This window comes from Lissotriton vulgaris, chromosome 8 (assembly GCF_964263255.1).
Source record: "Lissotriton vulgaris chromosome 8, aLisVul1.2, whole genome shotgun sequence".
Taxonomy (NCBI): domain Eukaryota; kingdom Metazoa; phylum Chordata; class Amphibia; order Caudata; family Salamandridae; genus Lissotriton; species Lissotriton vulgaris.
This window is the reverse complement of record NC_141696.1, coordinates 500,147,721-500,173,696: the sequence shown is the minus strand read 5'-3', so window position 1 is coordinate 500,173,696 and position 25,976 is coordinate 500,147,721.

Genomic DNA, 25,976 nt, shown 5'->3' with positions numbered 1-25,976 from the left:
GTGGGGATATCCGTGCCATTCGTCCACCACACCCCCCCACCACAAAGACACTTTACACGAACTTGGTGTTCACTGCGTAGCTTTTATTACTTGTCAATAACACCATCTTTATTTGTTATTAAACCTCCAACTTTTGACCAATTTTATTAACCATTGAAATACCATTACTGAACATAAGGAGGCGCAGTATCCATCTGCGCCACAGGTTACCATGTATTTACAATTCGTCAGCTCTAGATCCACTCGAGGCGTGTTGTACCAGCCGGACACAACCCAACCCCTTACCACTTAATACCATTACTGAAAATAAGGAGGCGCAGTATCCATCTGCGCCACAGGTTACCTTGTATTTACAATTCGTCAGCTCTGGATCCACTCGAGGCGTGTTGTACCAGCAGGACACAACCCAACCCCTTACCACTTCGTCCATATGAGATACTGTGTTGCTTCATCCAAGCACCGGCTACTAGGGTAGGGCCGGAGAGTCCAGGACCACCAGCAGGACATTGTTACAAGATAATTTCCTTTAATTTGAAGTACCTCTCTGTGCACATTTTCCTCAACAACGTGGTTTGTACATACCTGCCTTGCTTGCTTTGCAGGACCGTGGCTGCCTGCCACTGCTCTTATGTATATCTTTAATTCTGTGCATTAGTTCGTGAACACTGGAGGTCGTGCAGATCACTGTACCTTTCTGTTACTTTTTGTCGGATTGCTTATGTTTGCTGTGTGCGGGCGCCTTGCTTGCTCTGCAGGACCATGGCTGCCTGCCCCTGCCCTGTTTGTGTTTTTGCTAGGCCTCGCTGCCCAGCCACATTTCTATAATTTTAAGGATAGGCCTCGCACTTGTTTCTTCTAAACATGCCTTGCTGTGAGCTCAGCGCGGCTGTGAGCGCGAAAGTCGGGAAGTTCTTCGGATTAAACATCAGCACAAATTAAGCACTGGTTGTCAGCTTTAAAACGTCTCTATTGGAGCACAACCGGTGAACAGTGCTTTTTATAGATAATCTATTCTAATACTTAACAACAAACCACAGAGAATCCATCAGTTAGAGGCACCATCCTGGCGAGCGCCTGACGTGCCAAATATGCCCTATTACCGGACTTGTTGTGACCGACACTGCCCCATTACTGACCGAGTCTGACATGAAAATATCCCCAGGCCAGTCGCTCCTTAGTAGGAAACCATTCCCTTTTCTTTGCTTTTTATTTATTATTATTATTTTTATTTTATTTATTTTTTTAACGGAATTACAAGGGGAGAACCGAAATGGAACATATACTTCACCGCATATGCTTTGACTCCTTACTTCGTTATGCAGCAATGTGAGCGACTGAGCGCTGTCCCCTCAAAGTGGTTTCTGGCATGCAGCCCGACTACGGGAGTTAATCAGTGCTCAGCAGAGCCAATTTTAATTTACGTATTTAATTCATTTTATAAAGCGCAGACTTTTCCATAGAATCGGAGCGACGCAGGCAAAAGGCACCCAATCTCAAGCACAGCATGAAAAGACTGTACCAGCCGTGATTAACTATCTCGCTTTCAGGAGTGCACCCCCAGCGCCATAACAAGGTAGTCGGTGACGAGAACCACTTGTGGGAACGTAACTGTACAATATGCATCATCATTCGAATGCATGGCAACCTCAGCGCTGCACCCGTTAAGCAGGTACACAACATCTGAAATAAAATCATACTTTACACTTCCGCTAGACCTGAACTTACTTTTAAAAGAAGACCGCTTTCAAAAGGCACACAATTATCTCTCCTCATAAATGCACGACATTTACGCGCGCCTTGCTCCTAACTGTCCCACTGCTCTCAGCGCTGGGAAACGGCCATTACAACGAAGCCTTTACAACGAAATCGTTAACCACGCATGCAGTACAACGCATGCGTGGTTAACACGAAAGCCTTTACCACGCATACCTGTACTACGAGGTTTGTAGTAAAGGTATATGTGGTAAAGGAAAAAAAAAAGGGGGGGGGGGCTTGGGGGGGGTCTCCCCCCCCAAAAAGAAACTCACCTGGAGTCACGTCGGGTATCAGCGTCGTTTAAGAGAAAACGGAAAATAAACTTCCGCTTTCTCTTAACGACTATGACGTCACCACGCTAGTAATTGTGGAAAATGTTATGCGTGGTGAACGAATTCTGTTGTAACGCATGCGTGGTAAAGGCATTCGTTGCAACGGAATTCGTTGTAACGTCATATATTCCTCAGCGCTATCGTGGCAGCGCCACGCGGATGCTCACCATTATAGCTGGGAAGGTAAAATGCTCTGTCCACATCCCCCCTCCCTGCGTTACTGATACCTACTTCACACCCGCTCCAGCTGCTTGCTACACCGTGAGGCCCCCTCGCCTAGGGAATCGCCACCAGCGCTGTCCGGGCCCGTCAATCACTTCAACTGTTCCCGCTGCGCCTTTCCGGCGACTCCACAAGGCGAGAGGACAAAGAGGGCTACTCCCTTGATTCCGGCTATTTTATCAACTAAGGGGAGGGACCGCCCATGCACCTCCTTCTTTAATCGCATTTCAGGCGTCCCTCCCCTTGCCCACTTTCAGGGAAACGAAACTGTTCCCTCGGCACTAAAATCCCACTAAAGGCACCCCTCTCATTTGCACTGCACATTGCACATTTTGCAATTTTGCACCTGCGTTAACGCTTGTAATGAGCTAACTACACCTACTATGGGTTTTTATTTGCACCAGATGCTATTTTAAAGTATGACATCAGACGTTTGCATTGCCTGATGCACCTTTTGCGAATTTGCACTTGCACTAACGCTTGAAACAAACTTGATGCTCACACTATAGACTTTTACTTCTTAGCATTGAATTTTATTGAAAAATATCATCTTCATCGTAATGCATTAAATACACTTGCATGTGGTTTGGCAGAGGTTAAAAGACTCTCGAACTGTTGCTATGGGGATAATGCTCAATGTCCTTCCGAGGCTCCCTCCCAAGAATGTGTCATTTGCACTGTATCTCACTCTTTGTAAATCCGCATTTATACCAATGCTTGAAATGTATTGGATGTTGTTTAACAGAATGTTTTTCTTTTTCCCTTTTATCTTCTTTTACAACTATTCATTCATGGTAGGCAAAATTACAATGGATTGCAATGCTAGCCAATTACCATTGGTTAGGCTTATTACAAGCATTCTTCACCTTTTTTGTGTCTGATCAAAGGAAAATTTTCCATGGAAAATCCATTGCTTCTTTAAAGTTGACGTAGTTTAACAAAAGTACATTACTTAATAGGCCACGAGAAAACAATGAACTTCTCAATGTGCGCTTTTATATAAATCTGTAACTCAAATGACTATTTAGTGCCCAAGAAGAATCTGATTAAAAGCACTGATACTGCAAAGGCATATTATGAAAGCAGGTTACACATGGTGGATCCAAATATGTTTGAAAACTATTAACTGTTCAGCCTTTCAAAGTAAGGCTGGTGCACATTTTGCATCTTTGAAGAATTTGAAAAGGACAGCTTATGAATGCTGAAATTGATTGCATGAAAATGCTCACTCAATTGCATCAGCGCTGACATGTTATGTTATGTGTATCTAAAAAGCGCACTTTAAACAGTGAGGGTTTTCTGGATCTTTGCAGGTTTTCGGTGGTAGTCTCGAAGAAGCTTACTCGAAAACCCAGGTCTTCATCTTCTTGCAGAATTCAAGAAGACCTGAGAAGGCTCGAATGTGGTGTGGAAGGTTGTCCCATGCTGTAGGGGACCTGCTGATCTGCTTGTGTGAATGTGTGGGATGTGTGTGTGAGAGTTTGAATGAGCGGATGTGTCTGAATGGTTAGGGGAAATGCATCTAGCTTTGAGGTAGTCTGGGCTTATGTTGTATAGTGCTTTATATGTGTGGGAGAGAAGTCTGAATTGGACACATTTATGAAGCGGGAGCCAGTGTAATTCACTCAGTGATGTGAGATCGGCTGGGAGGTTGAGGAGCAGTCTGGCTGGTGAATTCTGGACAGTCTGCAGATTTTATTTAAATAGGTTAGTGATTCCTGTGTAGAAGGTTATCCCATACTCCAATTTGCTGGTGATGAGGGCTTGGTTTATAGTTGTTCTGGTGTATCTTTTTCTACATCCTCAGGACCTGGATGCCAGCAGTGGCAACAATACTGAACTTTGCTGACATGTCCAGCTTGCTGTTTATGATGATCTTGAAGTTTCCTGCTTGTGTGCTGGAGGTGGGAGTGGGTTTGAGTTCTGTAGGCCAGCAGCTGGAATCCCACAGCAAAGTATATTTTTTGAAGATAACCGCTACAGTCTTGTCCTTTTTCATCCAGGAGGCAACTTCGGTCATGCATACAAGCATAGAAGTTGTTCCTGGTGCTGGGTGCCTTATCCACGAGGAACAATATGAGTTGTGCGTTGTCAGCATAAGAGAGTATGTTGATGTTGTGTGGGCAGGTGGTCTACTATGATGTTTAATTTTGCAGTAAAAAGTAAAGAGTCCTTAAGGCCAAAATCACAAATCCTCCGCTTAACTGGTGAGCAGCACCATGTAGATGTTGAAGAGGGTCGGTCTAGATGAGGAATCCTGTGGGACTCTGCACAGGAGTTCTGGGTTGTGTCTGTACCGTGTTTAGGTCTGAAGCATAATTGTGTGATGTTGAGGAGCTGATGGTTGGTGACGTGGTAGCCAAGGTGCCCTTTGTTGGCTTTTTTTAGGAACTTGACTGGGTTTGGTAGGAGGGAAAACGGTCAGAAGTTCACAAGTTTGGCTAGGTTTGCTGAGGCCTTCTTCACAAGGGTGTTGGCAGTTGCATGCGTCGAGACTTCTGGGAAGGTGACTGTGTCGACTGAGGTGTTGAGGATGTGTTGAGAGCTTTGCTGATTGGGGCTGAACCTTGTCGAAGACATGGTGGGGGCAAGGGTCTGGCTGGGCCCCGGAGTCAATGGTCTTCATGATTGCTGTAGTTTCCTCTATGGGCATGGGGCTTCACATTGTCAGGATGTTGCCTTTGTTTGAAACTGGGAGACATATTGCAAGGTTGATTGGGTCCAGTTGTGGGTCAAAGTTGGTGTAACTGGTTGAGATTTTGTTACAGAAGTCTGACAGGGCATTGCACAGTCCTTGGGCTGGGGTGATGTTGCTCGTGGTTGCTGCTGGTGTGGTGAAGTCCTTAATGATGACAATATTTCTTTGCTGCTGTTGGGGCTGTTGACAATGAACTTGGGTAGTGCCTTCCTTTTGGTTTCCTGAATTCGCTGGTGGTAGCATCAGTAGGGGGATTTAAATACTTCCTTGTCTGATTGTTCCTGACTAACTCTCCATTTCTGTTCTAGTTGCATGCAGTGCCTTTTTATCATTCTGTCTTCTTCTATGTACCGGGTGTCCTGTATTAGTGTTGTTGCTCATTGGCTTGTTTTCCGAGGGGCCATGGTATTGGTGCAGGCAGTGATTCAGTCATTTAAGGTTTTGATGCCACTGGGTAGAAGGCCTGTATGCTCTGGATGGTTTTTGATATGTTGTTCTTGTGTCAGTGCCTTTTCCATGGTAGTTCTTCTGTGGTGGGAAATGTTCAGGCACGGCCCGTGCAGGGCATTATACCGGGGCGGTGACGTCAGGAGGGGGGGGTCAGGGAGGGGTGTTGTAAAATGCGGGATATAGACCATTACAGGTAAGTACCGAAAAAGTAAATAAAACGAATTTCGTTGCCCCGCGCTGCATCGCCTAATGTGATGCAGCACGGGCAACAAAATTTGTTTTTTTTTCCCAGTAATTACCTGTAATGGCCCATATCCCGCATTTTACAACCCCCCACCCTGACCCTCCCCCGCCTGACGTCGCCACCCCAGTATAACGCCCTGCACGGGCCGTGCCTGGAAATGTTGATTGAGAAGTGGACAATGGTGTAGTCAGTCCAGGTTATGGAAATGGCTATGATGATCATGATGTTGTTGAGTGAGCCAAAGAAGAGGTTCTGGATTTGCCTAGCAGCGTGAGTGGTTGCTGAGATGTGCTGTGCGAGTCTGATGTGTTTGAGGCTTTCGAGGAGTGAGACTAAATTGGGGTCAGTCAGGGCTTCTAGGTGAATGTTGAGGGTTCCTAGGAGAAGGTATGTGTGGAGGCAATGACTAGTTGGAAGACGAAATTGGGAAACAGAAGGTGAAGTTGGCTCTGGCCGCCTGGGGTTGGTAGACCAGAGTTCCACCGAGAGTGAAGCTGTCTGTGATTTGCAGTTTGAAGTTGAGGTTTTCCATGTAGTCATTTCCTGCTTCTGTTGTGGTGGTGCAGCTGACTGCATCCTTTAATATAATGATGATTCCTCCTCTGGGTCTGTGTTGGTGGTCCTGTGTGATGATTTTGTAACTGGTGGGTATTGCTGTGGCGAGGTCTGGGGATGATGACGCATTCAGCCAAGTTTCAAGTAGGAAAGTGAGGTCTGGTTGAGCATTGTCCAGCAGGTCCCAGATCTCCACTGCATGTTTGCTGAGAAAGCAGCATGCTTGATATAGAGGGTTGGATTGTAGGTGAGTGTTGGTGCTTGGGTGTGTGGGGTGTTAGGTGTTGTGGGTGTATTTGTGCTGGGTGTAGGGGCAGTGGGTTTGGTGGTGCCGGTGAAGTGGCAGGAGATATAGGTGAAGGATCCTTCTGTGTTGTGTGGTGTGCTAGTTCTGAACAGTTTCCAAGATTGAAGGTATGGAGGAGTGCAGATGGGTAGCAGTGGGACAAAAGAGGATCAGGATTTTTGGTGCTGGGTGCAATCCACGAATGAGAAGGTGAAGATGGGCTTGCCTTTGGCCCACCTCTGCCTTGCCAGTGGCATGCCTACTGCTGTGCACTTCTGTGCTGCGGCCAACATTCCGTAGGTCCTGGGAGAAAGAAAAGGGTAGGTGGTGGTGGTCGGGGCAGGGAGAGGTGCAGAAGGCAGGAACGGGAAAGAGTGGGAAAAGGTGCATAGCGAGGAGCTGGGTAGGAGAGGTGGGTAGGTAGGGAGGGGCCCAGAAAGGGCAAGATAGAAAAGCAGTGAAAGCCGTTCACAAAACAGGACAAAAGGCAAAGAAATGGGTGCAAGCAAAAGAAAAAAAACGGGCATAAAATGAGAGAAAAGTAGAAACAAGGGCACAAAAAGGCAAAAAGCAAAGAAAAACATTTGAAAGAAATTAAAAACACAAGCCCAAAATGAGAGAATGGCAGAAACGAGGCCACAATTCAAGGAATCAAGCAGAGAAAAATGGATAAAGCACTGAAAAACACAGGCACAAAACTAAAGAAAGGCAAAAACAGGCACAAAAATAGGCAAATGTAAAGAAAAACACGGGAAAGAAATGAAAAACATGGGTAAAAAACAGGAGAAAGGCAAAACAAAGGCACAAAAACAAAGCAAATGTACTGAGAAATGAGTGAGAGCAGTGATGATGGAAAACAAGGGAAATCCATTGTAACAATGACACAAAACGAAAAAGAAGCTGCGAAGAGAGAGAGAGAGAGAGAGAGCACAGGCTGGAGTAAGAGAATGAGGCAGAATACTCGAGGTGCTGGAGCTGGGTCCAAAAGGCCCTTGCCAGGTTGGAGGACATATCACAGACAGTGGCAGCTCCACCGCTAATAACATACATTATTATCATTTTGTTTTCAGAATTCCGATTGCAGCTAAAGCCAGGCAGGGGCTGGGCTCCCCTCGCATCACAGGGGTATAAGTGGTGGCAGCACCTAAAGTGCACATGGTGCTTTGGCCGGCCATTCCGGGCCGGCCAAAGCATCTTGCGCGCTCTGCATGTTCTCCATGCAAGCTGTAATACAGCCTGCGTGGTAGGAGCATACACAGCCTTACCATTAATCTCCAGACGAGCAACAGACAGGTCGTAAAGCAGCCGGATTAAGTGAATGGATGCGCCCCACACCAATACCCTCAAGGAGGTAGAAAAGATAGGGCCACTCGAGTGAGACGAAAGCCTTGGAGGAGTCAAGAAATGCTGCAGCAGCCTGTAAATTTGGATCTAATGTATGAAGGAGGGTAAAAAAGGTACGCAGTTTGTGGGTCATGGATCATTCCTGCATGAATCCGGATTGGTCCGGGACGATTATATGAGGAAGAAGAAGTAAAAGTCACAAGGCAATGAGTTTCACCAGAATCTTATTGTCGATATTTATCATAGAGAGGGGTCTGAAGGACTCACACCATTTAGGGTCTTTGTCAGGCTTGAGGATGGCCGCAATAAGGGCCTCGTTCAGGGAGGGAGGGAGGATCCTGGTTTGCACAAACTCCTCATACATGTCCTTAAGATGGGGGTCTAGTGAAGGTGTAACCTCCTTATGAAAGGGATCCACATGGCCAGGGGCCTTACCTCCAGGCTGCCCTGCAATGAACTGGACGATTTCCTATACTGTAAAGTGTTCATTCAAGAAAAGGTGGTGACACTCCTCTAGCCTGATGACCTGCACTGTGTCCAGGTAGGATGTCAAATTGGGGGTGGGGGGGTACATTGGTAAGAAGAATGCAAGGGGACATTAAAATCAACCATGGTGCTTTGGATGACCTCATTTAAAACCTGTATATTTTGTTAGCTGTCTAACAGGTCGACCACATAGTCAAGGTTTAAGCAACAGCCCCGATAAGGTCTTGCCTGCCCCCTCTACCTCCCCATAGCACCTGGCCCAAGTTTCCTTACTTAAGTAATAAGTCTCTCAGTGGGCTTCCTCCTCATAAGTCACAACCGTGTTGTGGATTGATGCAAGTAGGTCTGTCTAGCCAGTGTCAAAGTACTGAAGTACTTGGGCACAAATATTCACCTCCAGACGAGACAGAATCATCAGTATCATCCTCGACACCCCAGACTCTTTGGCAATACAGACTTTATGAATAAACCCCAGGAAGACATGGAGTCCACAGATTGGGAGTTCCGAGTTAGGTATTCAACAAATACTTCACCCACCTCGTGGCTGAACACCTGGTCCTGCAAAGCACCAGAAGGGAGCCTCCAAGAAAAAGCATGTAGGACAACATCAGGTAGGCAAAGCTCAAGAAGCACAGGGGTGTGGCCAGACAGTGTCCGAGGAAGGTGTCTGACATCGAGAGTCAAAGAAACCACATCTCTGGTAGAAAGCAAGAAATCTATTCTGGACCAAGGGTTGTGTGTTGAGGTGCTGCATGTCTCCTCCATGTTATGAAGGCGATGAGCGCGCCAGACTTCCGTTAGGCTATTTCCCGCTATAATTGAGTGTAATTGAGCTGCTGTTGTGGATGCAGTCGGCGTGTGACACTGGATCTGTCTGCAGTGACATCCAATCCCACATTTAAGTTCATGCTCCACTGTATCATCCCCGATCCCATGGTGCCCACTAATGTCCAAACCAGTCAACAAATCTGGGATCATCTGTGTTGGGGCCGCACACAGAGACTAGTATCAGTGGACGTTGCTGTAGAATTCCAGCCAACATAACATACTGTCCCTGCGGGTCTCAAAGGGCAGATCACAGCCACCCCCTTGCATAATGAGATTAGCAGGCCACATTCCTCTCACCCACCACTTGCACCCTCAAGCATGTGTGTCAGGTGTAATGTTGTGGTGCTGCAAGTTGGAGAAGACTAGTCGTGCTTTACATGTGCCACTCATACCCCTAATATTCTAGGTCAAACATTTGAATGAAGCCTTCAGGAGGCTTATTTAGTGCAATGGATACTGCCAAACAGTCAGATTCTAACAGCGTAAAGTGGGGTGTCACGCTGGGCTGAGCCGTGAAACAGAGAAAAGAAGAAAACCAAACAAACACATAACAGAAACAGTACAGTGTCCCAATGTCCACCTCTCACTTTGAACCTCCTTAGCGGAGGAGCCACCACTGACCAGTGGGTCCCGTCTCACCCCAGAAAGTCAGCACAGGGGGCACGAGCAGACCAGGGGCAGCTCACAAGGCCCTGAGCTCAGAGGAGGGGCAATAGAGCACGACAGAATACACCACAGTCCTCTGGGCTTCGCCAGTGAGGTGCAACAGGACCACAGCACCAGTGGTATCCCATTATATCAAGGCCATGCCATCACATCCACCAGTAAGGTTTCTCTAGGCAGCAATGCGACTGCAGAAGAATGTCATCTAGCAAGTCACGCAGCCCTGTCCACAGGGGGCACAGCATCCATGGGTGACCTAAATCAAATGTGGGGCAAACACAAGAGGCCCCCAACACACCAGGAATCCCCAGAGGACATGAGCAGACCTGCTGCAGCACCAGGCTGAAATAGCAGGAGTGTCACAAAGGGGCCCTACACCCTGCACAGCCCAGGCAATGAAGCCACAGAGACCAGAGGCGGCAGGGGAAGGCAGGTCCCAGTCATCACACACCAGACCCTCCAGACGGCCAGGTTGCAAGCCCCACAGGTTCCTGCTGATTCTAAGGGGCCCATGAGAAATGGCTGCTCAGGCTCGGGGCCCGGCATGCATGGCAGATCAGCCGTGATCCTGAGGAAGAATGCCTCAGCGGGAGAGGGCCCTCACCACCAGGCGTGGCCTGGGAGGACCAATGGACCACACTGGCTAACTCACCGCCAGAGCCCCACTATGTCATCAGCACACCACAGCAGTCTTCCACACCTCAAGGGGGGCACAGGCCACGGCGTAATAAGCAGCCGCCACTGAACAGCGTCAGCATCTCCAATGGTGGACACCATCCACCATGACAGGATCCTGGCCACAATATGGCAGAAGCCATTACTTGGGCTTCACCATAAATAAATCACTCCCCAGTGACAGGACTGTGATTGTCAAAGCATCTAGTGGGCATTGCTGCATCTGGCTCACTCTGGTGTCGAATCCAGCTGCAGATAACTATTGGATAGTCCTTCCGGGTAGCAGAGCCTCCTCCAAAGGCAGCCAAGCAAGCCCCCCCACAGTGAATTCTTAGGTTTTGATTGCACAGCGATTGCACTGTGCTTGTGAAATCTACAGGGGCGGCTGGTGACATTTGAAAGTGGTGAGGCGTAAACTAATTTGCATATTGCACCGCAGCGGTCGAGCGCAGCGAGCGAGCCCGAACCACCTTGCATCCATCCATACATCATTCATGCATCCACCCATCCATCCACCCTCCCACCCTGCATCCATACATCATTCATTCATGCATCCACCCATCCATCCATCATGCATCCACCCATCATGCATGCATCCATGCATCCATCCATACATCATTCATGCATCCACCCATCCATCCACCCACCCATCCTGCATCCACACATCATTCATTCATGCACCCACCCATTCATCCATCCACCCATCCATCCATCATGCATCCACTCATCATGCATGCATCCATGCATCCATCCATACATCATTCATGCATCCATCCATACATCCACCCATCCATCCATCATGCATCCATCCATCATGCATGCATCCATGCATCCATCCATACATCATTCATGCATCCACCCATCCATCCACCCATCCAGCATCCATACATCATTCATTCATGCATCCACCCATCCACCCACCCATCCATCCTGCATCCATCATTCATGCATCCACCCACCCATCATGCATGCATCCATCCATGCACCCATCCACCGAACAATCATTAATGCACCCATCCTGCATCCATCCATCATTCATGTATTTTTATGACCATATAAAAATAAATTATGGACTCTAACAAGCCTTTAGGATCGATGTTGAAGGATGTGCCAGTTTACATATTACATCACCCCTACCTTTTTATGCTGGAAACCTTCTACCGCCCATGTATTTGCCATCCTGTAAGCCCTAGGTATGTACTATACAAATTCACATACAAACATACACCAACATGCATGCAATATTAAATGCATATATCATGCTATTCCGCCTCTACAGTTTGTTAACATTTTGAAATTTTAAAGAAAAAGAGAGATTGAGACGGAAAGAGTGTCAGGAAGAAGCTGAGGCATAGTCAGAGAGAGAGTAGCAAGCAGGTTCAAAGCGGCGTGGAGCAGTAACGGGGCGTGGGGAGACAGGTGGCAGAGGGGAAGAGCGGCACGGAGCTTTAAAAACAGAATAATAAAGACGAGTGAGAAAAAAGCTAAGAAATAAGGGAGATGTGTTGAACTGAGAGGGTAACAAATATGGGACGTGGTAGACGAAGAGACGAGACGACTGAAGTAATGCACTAAAAACACACACTCTTACCTCACTGCCGGTCCCGATCCGCACCACCTCTGGGCTCTGCTCCCCACACGTCACAGGCTCACAGCGCCCCTGGCCAATCCTGGCGCCAGGGGCACAGGTACCCTCTCGCCCACAGCACGCCCATTAGGGCTTCTGATGCGCATGCGCAACGCCGCAAAAACACAAGTGCGCATGCGTGGGCACGGGTAAAAATGTCACCCTCCGTCCCCACGCATGCGTACTTGTGTTGCCGCCTGTACGATCTCAATGAATCAACCTGACGCCCGCCCAGCGGTCTGACGTCATGTTGATTCATTGACTTGATTGTCATGAGGGAGCTGCGGGCGGCGTTGGGCAGGGGGGGCTACGCCCCCACGCCCCAATGGACGAACCGCGCCTGGAAATCTACAGTATTTAATATAAATCTTAGAAGGAGTTTACATCCCGCCCCCTTGCTTTTCTTGCTTATTATTGGTTCCTGTGCTTGCCACTCACTTTTCATCCATTTCTATTGGCTGTAGCATACTGCTTCCTGCTGTTCCCCGGGTTCTCATTCTCTGCTTCTCTTATCCGTTTTCCAGCGACCAAGTATTGTTTCCAATGACTTTTGTGGAACTATTTTTTTAAGGTTTTGCATGTACACTGCCTGTTTTTATTATTTCTTTTGAACATGCTCTGAGAGTGCATGTGTTTGCTATCTCTTGCTTGCACCAGGCCACGTTCCTCCCACCTCCTTCCTCTCGGGGCTACTTGGTCCCTCCCCATTCAGAGTCCCGCTCTCTCATTAAACAGAGATGGAAACGGGCTCCCATTGCCTTCACTTTTATTTGTCATGTGCGAAAAGACAGCTCTCCCTTGGGCTGATGGGCCCATGCAAAGACTGCCCCTTTAAGAATCGTCATGCTTTTAAGGCACGCTCCTTTAATTTCGTTTGGCCGTATCCGGAAACAACCATCTGTTGTGCACCAATCGGAGCTACTGCAATGGGGAGATCTACTGTGTCAATTTTGTTTTGCATTTGTTAGCACCTTCCTTTTGCTCAGTGGTGCTGTCTCCCTGCTTGCGGCGCAGTGTTGTTATTTATTGCTCATTTATGAGGCACTTGTTGTGTCGTGGGAGACACGTTCTAGTGTCTCGCCAGACACTGACCCAGTAGCCCGTCCCCTATGTGAGTGGGCACACACACACCTCCTCACCCATCCAACACGGGCGTCACCAGTCAGGTGACAGCACAAATAAAAGAGCCTGAGTGCACGTGCTTGTGGCTAGTTGTTAGTACCACATTACCGTGTCCGTGTCTTCCTTCATACATCATGTGGGCCTAGGGCCTGCTATGGTGGGATTTTTGACCTCTTATCAGATCACTATAGATCTAGATCCCAACTCAGGTCGACTGAACCTTTGTTACCTGTCATAGAGTAAAAAGCAATCCACTACTAGGTTAATCAGTTTAAGACTTTACACAACTCTGAAGAACCACTTACTACGAATAAGTTTTAAAAGTTTTATTATAAAGCCAAAGATAACTGGAGATACAAACATCTCAGTATAAGGTTCAAAAGATACACTGGCATCAATACAAACATGAATTCTCTAAATGCTCTTAGGCAACAGAAGAATATCACCAAAATTAATTCAAAGATCAACAAGTTTGCAAGAATAGACACAAGTTGTAACTTGTGCGACATTTACAAAAGGAAGAAAAATCCAGATTAGACTGTCCCTGCACTAGACTAAGTGACATCCCTACTTAGCAAGATCTTAACCTAAAAAAAGGTGTCAGCCGTGGTGACTTCCAAAGAAGATCACTCACTTTCCCTTAGTCTTTGTTGTAAATCTGTGCATCGCAGTTCTGCCCTATCTGCCTACCCATCCGCTCTCTTACGTTCCTCAGGCCATCTGCACTAACTCCACCCAGGTGTGCTGTCCCTAATACAAAATCACAATTACAGTTGAAACGCCCCTCAGAGACGCCCCTCACGTACACCCCTCACGTGGTGTCGGTTCTGGCTTTTTCCATGCTGATACTCCTCTGGGCTCCTTGTTAGCGTTGACCTTGCCTCTCAGGCTCTTCTCCGGCAAGACGGTACCCCCCAGGAAATTCCTGAACCCTCCTCCAGGCCTGTGCCTGTCTCCCAGAACAGAGCTCTATTCATCACTCTCTTGATTGGAACACCCTCGCACCTGCAAACAGACACCCATGAAGTGGGCCCCAAATTCCGGCCTCCAACTTATCTCTTGAGTCGTAAACCTTCGAGCATGGTCCACAATTTATGCTTAACACGACCTGATTCTAACTAGCACGTGCAGATCAAAAGAAACGACCTTATCTCTTCAGGCCTACTAGAATTACATGAAACAGGCCTGTGCACTCTATGAATCTTTATTTCTTAGCCTAAACAGTTTTCTAACTTATTACACACACTGGTTATAAGGAACACTTCTATAAAACATATATTTTCAATTCTATGATCAATAATACTTTGAATTATAACAACAGTAATCCATATCATGTGAAATTGTAAAGGCACGTATTCTTTCTCAGTGTACTGCTATGAGGCCTACACATTTCTACGTTTAGCAACATTACATTCTCCTCTGCAATGGCCACATAACATGGAATATAATATCATTCTAACATCTCTAAACACTTCTACATTAGCTTTTCATACTGATATATGCACTCTGTATTAATTAAACACTCTTATATGTATGCACTCTATAAATTCAACACTCTTAAATGTTCCTTTAACTAGACTGGTGCAACGTGCTTGTAAATATGGTGTACCTCTACATTTTACTTGATTTGCGCTCTCTCAGTTCCCCCCTTTGATGACCTTTAGAGGTCATCACCATCACAATACCATCCCTGAGGGTATGAATTGAATCAAACAGAACTCATTGCAGTGCTCCCTCGCTTCATCATTTCTAGAGCCCTCAGACTCCTGTACTGGTTATCCTGTATCGCAGCTAACCTCTGCTCCTGCTCTCTCATGGATCTTTGCAACCTATTTGATCTATACCATTGATACAGCCGCACCAACCCCCACAATGTGATCACACAAATCACTACTATGATGATAGGTTTCAGTATGTACCAAATGATACCCTTTCCTAGGTTGGCAAACCAACCTCCAACTTTACCCATTCCATTACCCACTTTTTCCCACACATTTACCTGTGTCAGATCCTCAATCTCATGATGAATTTCAGTGATGTTCTGTATATACTTTCCAAGAGGTTTTGAATTGTCTGGAATGTAAGTGCAACATTCCTGGACCTTCAAAGCCTTACAGACTCCGCCCTCTTTGGCTAACAGAACGTCTAGAGCAAGTCAGTTCTGGAGAACCATTGCCCTTATCGATTGCATCTCTCCCTCCACCAGCATTAGTGATCTAGCAGTACTGGCAGAAAACCTATCTACGACTGTTGCCAATCTCCTAATCTTGACATCATTCAATATTAACCCTAAAAGAGGGAACATAGCACCAAATAGGTCCCCAATTACCTCATCAGTGCTTACGTCCCCTCTCCCTCTGGCTTGTTTTCTTCCCTCTATGATTTCTAGATCCTTAGCATGGTATATTTTGGGGAAGACAATTGCTAAATAACAGGATCCATACCAATTATCCGGTAGTTTCACGTATGCATTTCTTCCACAGACAAAATATACATTCGGGATCACCTGCATTCCCTTCAAAAAATCCTTTGTATAGTATTCTATTTGGAAAGCATGTTCACAACTTACTTCTCCCACAAACACATTCTCATAGTAGGTTTTAGCCCTGTATATACATTTGGCCATTCGGGATTTTATAGTCCCATTTATCTGCTCCACGATTCCCGAAGCCTCTGGTCGATAGCTACAGTGCAACTTCTGATCAATATTTAATGCGGAGCAAAGCATCTTCACAACTTCACTGTTGAAATGTGTCCCTCTATCTGATTCCAAAGAGGTTGGCACCCCGAAGCGTGGTATTAACTCTCTAAGCAACAACTTTGCTACTGTGAGTGTGTCGCACCTGCGTGTAGGGTATGCCTCGACCCATCTGGAAAATATGCATACAACCACCAGAACATACCTGAGGCGGTTGCATTTTGGCATCTCAATAAAGTCTAATTGCATTCGATTGAAAGACCCACCAGACCTCCCAATGTGACTCAATGTAGTTGGTGTCCTCTTTCCTACGTTCATTTGCTGACATCTTACACACCTCTGACACACTGCTTCTGCGGCTACTCTAAACTTGGGGTTGTACCAAGTCTGCCTAAATACCCGCAACATGGCATCTCTTCCTAAATGTACTGGACCATGTATCTGTCGTGCCATTGGACTCACTAATTCATTTGGTAATACTGCCCTTCTGCCCATCTGCTGAAATCCACAAATCCATTTCACTTTTTACACAACCTGCGGTTTCCCATGACTTTTTCTCAAAATCTGATGCGTTCTCTTGCATGCCTTTTAAGTCATCCCAAGTGTCAACTGTTTCTAGCATCATGTTCAACTCTGTCTTTTCCTGTGTCCCACCCACTTCCACTTCCGTGAAAGAGTATCCTTGCTCCGCACAGTAGCGAGCAACCTCGTCTGCATAACGATTTCCTTGGGACACAAAATCTGTACCTTTGGTGTGTGCTACACATTTAACAATGGCAATTGCTGCCGGACCTTGTAACGCTTCTAACAATAGTCGCACAATTGCCCAAAGTCATGAACTACACCGAAACCATATTGGCTATCTGTGTAAATGGTGACTCGAATTTTGCTACCTGCTAAACAGGCATGTGTCAATGCAATGATTTCAGCTACCTGAGCGGATTGTACTCCTTCCAGGCAAGCGGCTTCCACAACTCCAGTAATGGTGCAAACAGCATAAGCTGCTCTCAACTGACCAGTATTGTCTCTTACACATGAGCCATCAACAAAGAAAATTTCATCAGGGTCAGTCAACGGCTCATCCACAATATCTGGTCTTGGCGCATAGTTCAGTCACATCAAGGCAATCGTGATCATCACATTCCTCGTCTTCTATATCATTAGGGAGTGGCATCAAAGTGGCAGGATTCAAAACAGAGCACCTCTTAAGGGTCACGTTCTCCGCAGCAAGAATAACTTGCTCATAGCGCGTGAGCCTATTATTGGTCAAGTGCTGTGTCTTGGTCCTGGTCATTAACAGTTCTACAGAATGAGGTACATACACCACTAATTGATGTCCCATCACAATGCTTTCACACCTTTCAATGCTGACACCCGTTGCAGCAACGGATTTGAGACATCCGGGCAACGCTGCGGCTACTGGGTCTAAAGTAGCCGAAAAATATGCAACTGGTCTACGGGCATTTCCATGAATTTGTGCTAGGACTGACAAAGCACAACCTTCCCTTTCGCAACAGTAAAGTAAAAATGGTTTTTCGTAATCAGGCATTCCCAAAGCTGGAGCACGACACAAGTCCTCTCTCAGCTGTAGGAACGACATCAAACAATCCTTGTCCCATGGTACTGGATCACTCACCTCCTTGTGCGTCAGTTTTTGTAAGGGTTTTGCTTTCAGGGAAAAATTAGCTATCCACTGTCGGCAATAACCAACCATTCCTAGGAACATCCTGACCTCTCTTTGTGTCGTAGGCGAATTCATCTTCATGATCGCCTCTATCCTGTCTGGTGACACCTTCCGCTTTCCTTTTTCAATTCGGTGACCCAAGTACTGTACTTCTGTCAGACAGTACTGCAATTTGCTCGGAGACACCTTATGCCCATTTTCAGCTAAATGGTTCAGCAAGGCTATGGTGTCTACCTTACAAGCTTCTTCTGTTTCTGACGCAACAAGTAGGTCGTCTATGTACTGAACTAGAACCGAGTTCTGTGGCAGTACTAGACTTTCAAGGTTTTTCTTCAGTAGCTGGTTGAAAATCGATGGGCTTTCTGTATACCCCTGTGGGATGCGACACCATGTTAAGACGCGATTTTCCAGCTTAAATGCAAAAAGAAACTGGCTCTCCTCATCTAATGGAATTGAAAAGAAAGCCTGGCAAAGATCTATCACTGTGAACCACTCAGCTTGGAATGGTATCTGAAACAATATCACTGATGGATTCGGTACCACTGGACAACATGAAACAACTATGTTATTAACCTTTCGGAGATCCTGTACTATTCTAAATTTCCCGCTAAGTTTCTGCAAACCCATTATCGGGGAGTTACATGGACTACCCACGATTTCCTTCAGTATTCCCTGCTTAATCATGGAGTCGATCACAGGTTTTATTCCTGCAATCGACTCCGGGGTCAATTTGTATTGAGGCGTTCTTGGATATTCAACATTTGGTTTTATCATGATTTTCACTGGTTCTACTCCTTTAATCAATCCTATCTCTTCTCCAGTGAAATCCCATACTTCAGATGACAAGTATCCTCTTAAGTCCCAAGGGAGCTCTTCCACCGTCAGGGTAGGATACAGTTCCACGCATACTTTTGAATTTGTAACTTTAAAGGCGGCATCATCATCGTTAGTCTGTACCTCTACTCCCTGAGGCGTGCAGTATATTGTGCAATTTAGTTTGCACAATAAGTCTCTTCCTAACAGACACACAGGGCTAGAATCACATACTACAAACTGATGTTCATCGCTGTAGTTTCCTATTCTCACTAGCACTGGTTCCGTCAAAGGGTTAGTCATTCTCCTATTTGCGACTCCTATCACTTGAATTGTTTCCCCCGACATTGGCAGATCTGGAACCACGGCTGATCTCAAAGTTGATCGAGTAGCTCCGGTATCTACTAAGAATGTCGTAGGGCACCCCGCCACCTCAGCCTCAACAAACGGTCCTCTTTGGTCCACCTCTAGAACTGCTCTCTACTCACACGCCGTCCAGTCAGTGGATCGACGTAGTAACACTCTTCTCCTCCTACTAAAAGAGGCATTTGTCTATAGATCTTGCCCCCTGTTGCAAACTTTGGTGGTTGAGGGAACTGAGCTCGAGGAGCCGAAGTCCCCCCTTTTGCCACCTTACCCTTTGGTACTGTCACCCCTTGGACTGGAACGGTCTGAACTTCCTCCTCCTCTACTTCCAGTTCTCCGTTTTCAGGGTTATAGGGACACTCGCGTTTCCAATGTCCCACCTGGTGACACTGGTGACACTTTGTCGTCTTTTTCAATGTAGCAAAGTCTATTCTAGGTCTCGGATTTTCCTCTTTGTCCCTATTCTGACTATTTGATCTCCTTCCCATCGTCCCTGTTCCCTGTTGCTGCTGTCCACCCTTTCCAGCCGACTGCATCTGAACCATCATCAACTTCTCCTTAAGTTTCTTTGCTTTGGAATCTATTTCATCACTGCAATACCTTGCGTATCTCAAAATTTCATCCAATGGCTTGTTTTGCCAACAAATTAAATGTTGCTGAATCATCAAACAAATATCAGGTCTCAACCCCAAAACAAACTTCGATACAAACTGTCCTATTTCTTTGGGATCCATTACATCTAATCCACTATATTGTTTGAACGTTTTCAGCAATCGCTCATAAAATTCATGGACTGTCTCTTTGGGTTCCTGTCTAGTTCGGTCTATTTTCCCCCAATCTATATCTTGCGGTGGCACCTTATCTTTCAGCCATGTTATCACCTTTTCATATTTTATCATTACTCTTTCTGACGGACCATTACTATGAGCATCTCTTTTTGGTTCTGCTGTGGGCCATTCGACACTAACTTTGCATGCTGTCCACAAGTCTCCTGGGACCACAATGTCGAATAAAGTGTTCAAATCAATCCACAGTACTTTCGAAATCTTCACAAACCTCTCTACCTGTTTGTACCATTCTACAGGATTCTCTCTTAACTTCGGAAATGAATTGGTAAACGCAGCCAAATCTCCCCTACTCCAGGGCACATGTACATAATTCCCATTCGCTATTTCTCGCAAAGGGTATGCCTCCATCCGCCGTGGTCCTCCCTCCGGGGACATCACAATCGCGCTCCGCCTGACAGTCCCTTTCTTGGACCACCTTTCTTCCCATTTATCCAGATCTCTCCATGCTCTTATTCCTGTGATCAGTGCCCTTATGTGTGTTTTTAATCCAGTTGTCCTCCTCTCATCTAGGTCCTGATCTGAATATTGCAACCTATGGTTACCCTGTAATGCCTTCGTTCTCGACAAGTCTACCATATACTTGTCTGCCAGTTCAGACAATTTCTTGTGAGTTGCTCTTGCCTTTCGAGTAATATCCTTTGCTATAAACAGCAGCTCATCTTGCTCGTACATGTCAATCCTTTCTAAAGGCAACGCACCATCTATTATCTCGTCCAGGTCAGATTTTAAACTAGTCACATCTAGCCTTTTTGCCTTTATCATAGCTTTCAGTGTGCTGTCTCTAGAGAGCCCATTTACGTCTCTCCCATCAAAGCTCTGAGTCCTACGTCTGGGCTCAGGCATATTATGGGGAGTCCTCCCATGCTCCCATCTCTCCAGGTCCCATGCAGTTCCATCCTCTCTTGGTGTATGGTGAAAAACTGCTCTATTCCCCATAGTCCCACATTTCCCATTCTGCCTGGTGTCTCTAGGTGCATGGTAAGACATTCCATTATTCCTCATGCTTTCACAATTCCCCTGCTGTCCATGATCGCTCGACGCATGGCAAGACCCTTCGCGGCTCCCCATGTTCCCGCGATCCCGCTCCTGCCCCTGATCGCTTGACGCATGGTGAGACACCTCGTGGCTCCCCATGTTCCCGCGATTCCAATGCTGTATGTTGTCGCCAGGTGCATGGTGGGTGCACTTAAAGCTATCCCTGTACTCTTGCGTCCTTCGGTCTCCCTCACTGTGAATGAGACGAGACGCCCCTCCACACTCTGCACTTTTACCTTCTCGCTCCTGCCTACTTCCACCGTGGATATGACGGATATCTCCTCTACTCTCCTGACTCTTACCGTCCCACTCCTGACCGCTTTCACTAGCCCCGCAGTGAGACAATGTCCTATTGCCTTGACTTCCCCATTCAGCTTCCGCTCTTGACCTGTTACTCTGTGTTTCTGTGGCAGCATCCCATTCCCTCAAGTCAGTCCTCAACTCCTTAAAGGATTTCGGCTGTGGTCCTCTCTGACCCCCCTGTCCTGTCATGGGATCTACTGCTGAATCCAATGGGGTGCTCCAGTTTATCGGTCTTGGCAATTGCCTCCAGGCATTTGTCATGTTGTTCCTTCTTTCCATTTCAGCCCTTTCTCTGTCTAGCCGTACCTGTTCCTCCTCTCGCACTTTCTCTGGGTTATAAATCAACACTATAGGACCTATGGTAACGGGTACTTGAAGAGCATCTGGCAATCCAAAAGACTCAACACACTCAGTTGCTGGCACCTTCTGCACCACAAACCTTCCGACTACCCTCTGTACAGGACTAGGTTGAGGTGTTTCCTCACCTTTGGTAGATACCCAATCTGTTATAGGGAGTGGTCTATTCTCCTCTATGCCAACCCTATCTTCCCTTGGGAGCTCGATTCCTTCCATCTCCCTATTGTACGGAGGCGGTCTATCTATCAACAACCTATTTATTAGGCTATCCTCCGACTCGCTCTCGTCATCCTCCTCTGGGGTTCTCTTTTCTCCTGTAACCTCTATCACTGGGTACAACTTATCCACTTCAATAGTCTGTACCCTCCATTTCTTGGTTTCCGCATCCCATTTGGCATCTTGTACTGCTCTTACCGATCGTCTCACTCTTTCTTGACGTCTGTTCTGATTCCTGTCGTGCGCCGCCCTAATCCACGCATTAAGGGCTTCAAACTGTGTTGGCCTAGGCAAAGGTCTCAATGAAGACATAACTGCTTTTAGCTGGTGCAACACTTCTAATCTAAACGTTCCGTACTTCGGAAAAGTCAGTTCCTCGTTCCCTTCTGTAATCTTACTCCAAGTGCTAAGCCACAGTATAGTATGCAACCCAACATTCGTAGCCATATAATGAGCTGGTGTACCCTCTGGCGGGGCCTCTTCCCCGTAATAAGATTCTCTCCTTTTTCTCTTAAAGATCGCTCTCAAGCATTCAAAACACTTCATGATCAAATCTACAATTTTCTCTTTCCCTGCGTTCGTTTACTTCCTGATGACAATCCACCAATCCCAGCGCGGTTCTCGCTAACCGGCCTATCCCAGCGCGGTTTCACACCAACCGGCCTATCACAGCGCGGTTCACGTCAACCGGCCTTTCACAGTGCGGCTTCACACCAACCGGCCTATCACAACGCGGCTCTCTCTGACGTCACTCGTCTCCCCTTCGCAGCAGTTCCCCTCTTTTCTCAGCTCGTCTCCCGGTCATGCATGCGTCCCATTCATACCCTGAAAAATGATTACTTCCGACCAAGCGATCACTTTCCTTGACTGTACGCCCACAGTCTAACTGTAATTGTCACCTTAACTGACGAAATGTCTTTCCGTGAACGTCCAGACAATCGCCTTAACTGATAGGTTACTTACACACAGTAACTTCCGACCTGCGTCCGTTACCCATACATTCACTCTTGCGTTCCCCCTATCACGGTCCTGCGGGCGATCAATGGTACCTCATGACCCCCTTTACAATGGTCGACAATTACTCTGGATGTCCGATACACCCGAACCACTTAAGCTCTTCTCTGAACTTAAGATTTTCACCAGGTTGCGCGCGCTCACAACCCTCCCTCAATCACACTACAGGCATTCAACTCCGCATGACATTACAATACAGATACAACACAAAACACCGCAATCTGACAACGCATGACCCTTATTATACTCACTCTCGACCGACTCTGCTGCTTTTCTCTCACACCGTCAGCACCTTCTTCGGCAGGCGATTCTTCTGCTGCTCATCTCTCGATCTCTCGGGGCCTCGGGGTAATCTTAACCTAGTCTAGATCACCTTCCTCTAGAAGGTAACCATCCTCTGCTACCAACTGCTACGGTGGGATTTTTGACCTCTTATCAGATCACTATAGATCTAGATCCCAACTCAGGTCAACTGAACCTTTGTTACCTGTCATAGAGTAAAAAGCAATCCACTACTAGGTTAATCAGTTTAAGACTTTACACAACTCTGAAGAACCACTTACTACGAATAAGTTTTAAAAGTTTTATTATAAAGCCAAAGATAACTGGAGATACAAACATCTCAGTATAAGGTTCAAAAGATACACTGGCATCAATACAAACATGAATTCTCTAAATGCTCTTAGGCGACAGAAGAATATCACCAAAACTAATTCAAAGATCAACAAGTTTGCAAGAATAGACACAAGTTGTAACTTGTGCGACATTTACAAAAGGAAGAAAAATCCAGATTAGACTGTCCCTGCACTAGACTAAGTGACATCCCTACTTAGCAAGATCTTAACCTAAAAAAAGGTGTCAGCCGTGGTGACTTCCAAAGAAGATCACTCACTTTCCCTTAGTCTTTGTTGTAAATCTGTGCATCGCAGTTCTGCCCTATCTGCCTACCCATCCGCTCTCTTACGTTCCTCAGGCCATCTGCACTAACTCCACCCAGGGGTGCTGTCCCTAATACAAAATCACAATTACAGTTGAAACGCCCCTCAGAGACGCCCCTCACGTACACCCCTCACGTGGTGTCGGTTCTGACTTTTTCCATGCTGATACTCCTCTGGGCTCCTTGTTAGCGTTGACCTTGCTTCTCAGGCTCTTCTCCGGCAAGACGGTACCCCCCAGGAAATTCCTGAACCCTCCTCCAGGCCTGTGCCTGTCTCCCAGAACAGAGCTCTATTCATCACTCTCTTGATTGGAACCCCCTCGCACCTGCAAACAGACACCCATGAAGTGGGCCCCAAATTCCGGCCTCCAACTTATCTCTTGAGTCGTAAACCTTCGAGCATGGTCCACAATTTATGCTTAACACGACCTGATTCTAACTAGCACATGCAGATCAAAAGAAACGACCTTATCTCTTCAGGCCTACTAGAATTACATGAAACAGGCCTGTGCACTCTATGAATCTTTATTTCTTAGCCTAAACAGTATTCTAACTTATTACACACACTGGTTATAAGGAACACTTCTATAAAACATATATTTTCAATTCTATGATCAATAATACTTTGAATTATAACAACAGTAATCATATCATGTGAAATTGTAAAGGCACGTATTCTTTCTCAGTGTACTGCTCTGAGGCCTACACATTTCTACGTTTAGCAACATTACATTCTCCTCTGCAACGGCCACATAACATGGAATTTAATATCATTCTAACATCTCTAAACACTTCTACATTAGCTTTTCATACTGATATATGCACTCTGTATTAATTAAACACTCTTATATGTATGCACTTTATAAATTCGACACTCTTAAATGTTCCTTTAACTAGACTGGTGCAACGTGCTTGTAAATATGGTGCACCTCTACATTTTACTTGATTTGCGCTCTCTCAGGCCCAGAATGTAACATTGGCGACGAGAGGGACTTGCCCGCATGTGCAGCTGCCGTTTGTGAAGGGGGAATGTGTGCTACCCGTGTTAAGGGCACCCCCCGCCCTGCAGATGGTGAGGACTTCATCGGAATACCGGCTGGGCATGTGAAGAGCCCCGGGGTGCTCACCCCGCATCAGAGAGACAGCCCGGAGGAGCGCAGTGCGGTGCCCTCCCTCCCCTGCACGGGTGAAGGTCTGTACAGTGAGTGAAGCGGGGAGAGTCGGCGCATCTAATGTGAAACATGCCAGCGAGTGCTGCAAGTGGCAAGCATTGGGCACACAAATTGACCCCACCAATAAAGCAACTACACCGTGGTGACACCTGCAGAGCCATTCCACATTTAAGCTGCCCGCAATAACTCGGCGGGCGTGACGTGAGCCCGAGGGTTAAAGGAAGAGTAGTGAGGTAGTGAGGAGATGCCTCCCCCGTGGGAAGATGAGTGGGAAGGATATGGCCTATGTGACCGCATCGCGGTGGACCCCACCCGGCACTGATGTGAGTTTTCCAGAGAGCACGGTGAGTCCCTGCCGCATGAGGGCCGCCCCCCCCGTGTGCAGATTGCAAGGAAGTATGGGCCTGCGGTATTGGGAAGGCTGCAGTAAGCACGACCCTACCGCACCAGTACTGCTTATTCCTGCACCGTCAGTGCCTGCTTGGGTGAAGAAACTCCCTCGCCAGCACCTGCCACTAAACCACAGGCTGCAGTGCCTGTGAGGAGAAGCACATCCCGCAGCGTCAGCTTGGCTGCCACGGCTCTCAGAGGGCCGAGGAACGTGTGACCACAATCACCTAGCCCCCAAAAGGCCCTGCTCCTGAGCCAGCGAGTACCTCTGCATACAGTCAGAAAGCTGTTTCCTCAGAGAAGACGCAATGTGTATGGCCTGAGGAAAGAAGACACGCAACTTGGAGTTGTTCCTGAGGAGACAGGCGAGGGTTACAACACCCAGGGGCTGTCTGCCACCACCGCAAAAGCAAAGAGCTGGCACTAAAAAGGAGCCAGTAGCAGAAAGCACTGTCTCAAGAGACACAGAGACAATGCAAGACTGCATACAGATGCAAGGTAGACAGAGACAATGCACCCCTTAATGAATGGAGCAGCATCCCAGATGCCTTTCTTCCAACACAAGAAAGGATGAAGTGCCAAGAGAACGTCTACATATTTACAACAAGGGGTGGTGAGGGACAGAGTCTCTGAATTAAGCAGAAAGCTCTCACCCAGTCAAGAGATCAGGGCTAGATCCAACACCGTTTTTTAGCTCACTGCACCATCCCAGTTTCAGAACCTGGCTGTATGCAAATTAGTCTGTTCCTGTCCCAGTGCATGATGGGAACAGGGCAAACCAAACTACAAAAGCCAATTCTTACACTGGGAAGGAAACAAGCTCCGGGGACCGGTTTCTGGCATTACAGCCGTCTTC